General features: G+C 40.1%; 1 protein-coding gene across 4 annotated transcripts in view; it reads right to left on the reverse strand.

Annotated features, from left to right (window-relative positions):
- The window catches only part of LOC105926737 (endothelin-converting enzyme-like 1), a 96,622-nt gene extending 92,461 nt beyond the window's left edge, over positions 1-4,161 (reverse strand). For all 4 annotated transcript variants that reach the window (XM_036149736.1, XM_036149734.1, XM_036149733.1 and 1 more), the window contains exon 1: positions 3,969-4,161. The gene's annotated coding sequence lies outside the window, so the exon portion shown is untranslated. The remainder of the gene's footprint in view (positions 1-3,968) is intronic.
- Positions 4,162-6,000: the final 1,839 nt, after the last annotated feature.

A 6,000-nucleotide genomic window follows, 5' to 3' on the forward strand; every position in this document is an offset into this window, starting at 1 on the left:
CAGGAGAAACCCTTAGAGAGCATCGCAGGCTGCAGGCTACTCAGACCTGTACCCAGTTTGCAACAGAGCCACCTGCAGCAGCAACAAGCCAGCGCACACAGGTGTCTGTTGCTTCCTGCCTCATCTCACAAGATGGGAATAGTGACAAAATGACAAGATACAAATACTTTGTAAACACTGTGAGAATTTAACGTCTGACTGTCAGTGAATAAAACGACTTAATGAGAAAATTGTTCAAATAAAGGGCTATTTTGTAGTATTCTAATAAGTCTGGACCACAGTTGATCCCTTCTTGTTGAGAATCTAAATAGCGACATTGAATAAACCTGTGCAAGCATTTTTAATGTCCTGATGCGGCTCAATAACCCTGGAAGAAAAAAAACGAAGAAATTGGATAGGTCCTCTGGACGGGTTCTTTTTTTAAACGTTTCGTTTCTTCTCCCAGAGACTTCTCTCAGTTCTCACGGAAAAGAGACAAGCAATTTTAATGTTTTTTCTTCATTTGAACCTGTTTAAGTTTGGACAAGAAACAAACATGCTATATATGGACTCCTCAAACATGCACTGAATGCTTCTACATTGGTTACAGATTAAAAGTTGACCTTTTCGATTTGTAAAAAATATATTCTTGTTGTAAAAACATCTTTTAACGAAATAAAACATGTTAAAATCTCATCTTGTGAACTACACATTTCATGTTTTGTTCCTTCACATTGAAACCATGTATTGTTCCATCCCTACTCTCTAGCAGTGTGAATTTATTTTAAGGAAAAGCCTGAGCTGCTTTAGGTCTGAAAGACTCAGCAGGGCTTGGAAGATTAACTATTGCTTAATTTTTTTTATTTGCTGCAAAGTTAAGAGCACTTGGAAACTCAGAGATCAGACAACATTTCATATGAACTAGTTGTGAGCGGACGCAGAACTTGTCACTACTGTCCTGGACATTTTCTTAAATTCAACCAGAAATAGAACATAACTTGAGTCGTGAGAGAATCAACGTGCCAAACATGGATGGAAATTTAAAATGGTCAGTTATTTTATGCTTAATGATGGTTGGAGTTCCGCTGGGACAATCAGATTGTCACGCAGAGTCTGTTGATGGACGACGGAACTCAGATCATATTTGTTAAAATGTCAAATAATTCGGATTCCTAAGTCAAGCGCGTAACTTGTTCTCTGTGAACAAAAGATGATTATGCATTGCAGTCATGGATTGTTAAGACTTTATCAGATCAAAACTGATCCCTGTGGTCTGGTAGATTTCATTCTGGTGATGAAAGTCAGTTGAGGTTAACACTGTCTGCTAACTCTTCACTGCAGAGTCCCAGAGTAGAGAATATGATTTTAATGCATTAATAATAACTCTGCCACTCTTAATCTAATTATGGGTCAGAATGCATGATGGACAGAAAGTATAAGTTGTCTGTGAGGAAAGAAAAGTTGCTCACTCTGTACTGCAGGTTGTGTTATTTTGTGGAACCCAGAAATAAGGGCTCAGAAGCAACCCTCTTCTTTTATCTTCTCTCCGCCAAGTTGCATCACCTGCAAGCCCTCCATAAATGGGTTTATTATCCCTTAATCAAAATGGTCACCGAGCTTCTCCCCGTGAGCAGTAGCTACGGCACTCCGAGGGTTCAGAGTGAGAGTCAGCCCCCTCGAGCCTTATCACCAGTCGCCAGAGGCTGCAGCAGAGCGCCACGCTGCATTTGGATGGGCTACCCATTTGGACACACAGCTCTTGAGTACTGAGATTCGACTTAGAGTTGAGCCCAAGCAGAACTTCCTCCATGGAGCTGATTAAACAAGCGTGTTATTAAATGTTGCAAATAAGCTTATTAAAATGATTTCAATAGCAGTTTTATTGTATTTTTTTTAATTTTCTCTTTTTTACTACTTTTTTTCCTTTTTTATTAAGTATCAGGTGGAATGGAATATGCTTTTAGTCTAAAGAAGACAGGTAGTGATGCTCCACACCCTTTAACTCACTCAGATACCCATAACACAGGTTTCCTGAAGTCAGATGATTTATTTAGACCAAGACACATGCCAATTGAAATTCCATTGTCAGGATTTACAATACTGCATGTAAACTTATAGAAATGTTAATATATTGGGCCAGTAGAGCACATCCTTTTACTCACAATGTAACATAGCCATTTCTGAACCCACTCTGATGCCATTCCCTTTTGTTGCGGCGTCCTTTTTTCACCCGGGAAAGTACAGGCACAGCACAGCTTCCACTGTCAATTGTTACACTGTCAAATTAGTTTAGGAAGATATGACATAGTGGCCATTAAAACAAAACGTAATCAGGCATGTCAGTTTTGTAAATGTCATTTTTGATAATGGTTATATTCTAAATATAACAGTTTGCTGATTTTGATAACAACTCTAACTTTAACTGATGATGCGAGATCAGTTTACCTTTATTTTTCTTCGTCAATTGTGGTGGCCAACAGCGAACAGTAGGCTAAGACAGTGTTTTTGTGGGTTCCACTAAAAAGGTGTATAACAATTTACTAAAGTAACGAACTGTCAGCAGGTTTGTGGCGGAGAATATTTTTGTGTATTTAAGTTTGAATCCAGCTTTAGTTAGTGGAGCCACAGCTCTGATGCTGAAGTCAAACTTTGCAGCAGGTTGAAGTCCTTAATCCTGAGGCAGTAAAATCCAATGGCCCATTGTAGTTGTCAGGGAAACGGTTTACAAGCCTCCTAATAATATATATATGATTTATGATTTCAGCTTCCTTTATTTTTTTCCACTTTTTTTAACATATAATACCAACTAGATAAATCACAAATGGTTTTAATAATTAGTAATAATTTAATTAATTTATGATTGATTAAAAATAATGATAATGTATCATTATTTTAGATAAACTGATCAAGAATTGACTGAGAAAAAGTTTTAGCAACTTATTATACCAAAGGTATTGGTTAAATACTGTTTATTTATTTATTTATTTTTATTTTATCAGCATAGTTAGGTAATGCCCCTGATTTCAAACGTTGGTGTTAAACGTGCAAAAGTGAGAGCGCACACCTACTCGGGACTTCGACTCTTATGAGGCTGAGATCCTGGCTGTTTATTCTTGGAAGTGACTTAAGATGGTATATAAGCAATATATTGCTAACATTAACAAAAACCTCTCTCTTGCCAGTCGGCATCTCCGTTGGTTAGAATTCGGTTCAAACTTTCAGGGATAAAAAAAGGTTTTCTGCCAACTTCAAACGAGACCGACAAGTTCGAGTTTTACGCGCAGAGAACCCTGGATTTGTGTGTCCATGAAATCTGATTCGCACAGTCAGTGGTTCCTGTAAGGTATAACGATTTAAAAGGAAAAAAGAAGGTAGGAGGACTCTTCTGTCCGGTTTTCTTTAAGCTGTTTGGTTCTACGGGCGCTTGGGTGTTCTGTCTTCTCCATTGGCGCCTAAAATTACTGCGTAAAGACGCAGTCAGGGGGGATCCATCCTCATTGAGGAAAAAAAAAACTTAATATATTTTATTTGATCCGGAACACTGCAGCTGACAAATGTTTTCTGATTATCTGTCAGCTAAGAACGCTGCGCTATAATTCAGACTGGAAACAGGTCCGATCGCAAATGAGCGCATGCAGCGAATTCAAACGTTGCGCTCCTAAAGTACAGTAAGTGCAGCAAGAATGTAATATTGGGTCTGACAACAGGACCCAGTCTCCATATATGCAGCAGTTGACTACACAAAAACTTCCAGCTCCGTTCGCCTGAGCCGCGTAAAGCCAGACCATGTGCAGACAGGAGCGGAGCGGGGGCAGCGGTCCCTCACTTGTTCACTTAATTCTCTGTTGCTTCCACTTGTTTCACCATCATTCTCGAGCGTTTCAACCACATCTGCAGTGTCTCTGAGACGGCAGGCGCCCCAGAGGAGCAGCCTCGGTGGAAACCCGAGTGTCCGCGGAGTGATGAAAACTTGGACTAAAACGGCTTACCTGCGCTGAGTGAATTCAAAATCCCTGCACGGAATGGGAAGAAAAGAAAAAAAGCACTCCTGCCGAGAGTGGGTAAGCAAGAGGGAAGATCCAGTCCACTGAGGGTCCAGATGGATTATCCAGGACCCTGCGGAGATCGGCACACACCGGGATCTGCGCCGCTTTGTGCGGCCGCTGCAGCGCACAGCCTCCGATGTATGAGGAGGAGAGAGGGGGAGGGAGGGAGAGAGGAGGGAGAGAGGGAAGGGTGGGGGGAATCTTTTCATTAACAGGCGTGCACACAATCACGTCCCAATATGAGTGGATGTTTAAAGAAATGACACAAATGCACCAGTTGTTCTCCATGTGCGAACTGTCAGGTTGTTCAATTAGACAGGGCGAGGACAGTTTATCTGTATAGCAACAACAATTTCAGCAGCAAGACAATTCAAAGTGCTTTGCATGATGGAAACATGGAAAACACAAAGAGTGGCATGAAAAAGAAAGTAAAGGGATGTTGGAATATGGGCAGAAATCCCAGATGTTTCAGTTAATAGTTTAAATAGAAAAGTCAAAAGCAACGCTGAACAAATTTACTTTTAACATGAATTTAAAGGAACTCTGTATGTTTACAGTTTTCTGGAAGTTTGTTCCAGATTAGTTGAGCATAGGAACTGAATGCTGCTTCTCCATGTTGGGTTCTGATTCTAGGAATGCGGAGCAGACTTGAGCCAGAAGACCTGAGTGATCTACAAGGTTGATGCAACAAGTCTGTAATGAACTTTGCTGCTAAGCCATTCAGTGATTTATGAACTAACAGAAGTATTTTAAAGTCTATTCTCTGAGAACCAGGGACACAGTGTAGGGACTTTAGCTTGACTTTTTAGGCAGACCTGAAGACACCGTTGCAGTAATCAATTCAACTAAAGATAAACGCATGGACTAGTTTTTGAAGATCCTGCTAAGACATTAGTCTTTTAATCCTGGAAACATTCTTCAGGTGATAGAAGGCCAACCTTTTAATTGTCTACTGTATATGTGCCTCCGAAAGTTCAGGTCTGAGTCCAGTAGGTTCTAGCTGTAATAACTGAAGCTATGTGCTGATTCTTGATTGCTTCTCCTTTTATCCAAAAATAATTACATTGCTTTTGTTTTTATTAAACTGCAGACACTTATGGCACATAATCTGTGTTCTATGCATCTACTCAAGGCTTGAATGCATTCATGGTACCTGGTGACATTGTAATGTGGAGCTGTGTGTCATTATATTGTCATACCTGATGAATTTACAGATTGGCCCAAATCCTGCATTTCACCATGAACTAATAAATTCAGTCAGTTCAGTGATCTTCAGATCATGCATTATCTAAAAAGCACATTTTCTCACCCCAAATGGGAGCGTCTTGCAAAAGCATTCATGTTCCTTGAACTTTTTCCTATTGTGTCACATTATAATGGATTGTTAGGATTTTTTTTGATAGATCAGCAAAAAGTAGGGTATAATTCTGATGTAGAACAAAACTGATACGTAGTTTTTCATCCTGAACGTCAACAAATAATCACAGCATTTATCTACAATTTAGGGTTTTAACTAATTGAGCTAGACCTGTTTCAGGTTCCTAAGCGCACATTATTTTAATTTTACATTAGTCTAGGCAAGCTAAACCTGTTCAGTATCCAAAATCAAATCCGTCTACTCTTCCTCCACCCTGAAAAACCTCTTACTTGGTCCTCCACTCTCCATTCCATGGACAAACATCCATCACCTTCATACCTTACAAATCCATGAGTACCAGTAGGGGGCATCACAGGGCGGGCTGGGCCTTTCCCCACCAGAAAACAGCATCTCCTCTATGAAATGGTAAAAACTGATGTGACCCCAGGGAAATCACGCTCTCGGTCAATCTGAGCAAGAAGACCCCGTATTGAATCTAAACATTATCATTACCAAGTACTTTACAGATACTTGATACTGAGGCAACTGTGGCTTGATGGGTTCAGTAATCGTCTGGCAATCAGAAGGTTGTGGGTTTGATTCCATCTTCCCCTTGCC

This window comes from Fundulus heteroclitus, chromosome 18 (assembly GCF_011125445.2).
Source record: "Fundulus heteroclitus isolate FHET01 chromosome 18, MU-UCD_Fhet_4.1, whole genome shotgun sequence".
In the NCBI taxonomy this organism is placed as follows: domain Eukaryota; kingdom Metazoa; phylum Chordata; class Actinopteri; order Cyprinodontiformes; family Fundulidae; genus Fundulus; species Fundulus heteroclitus.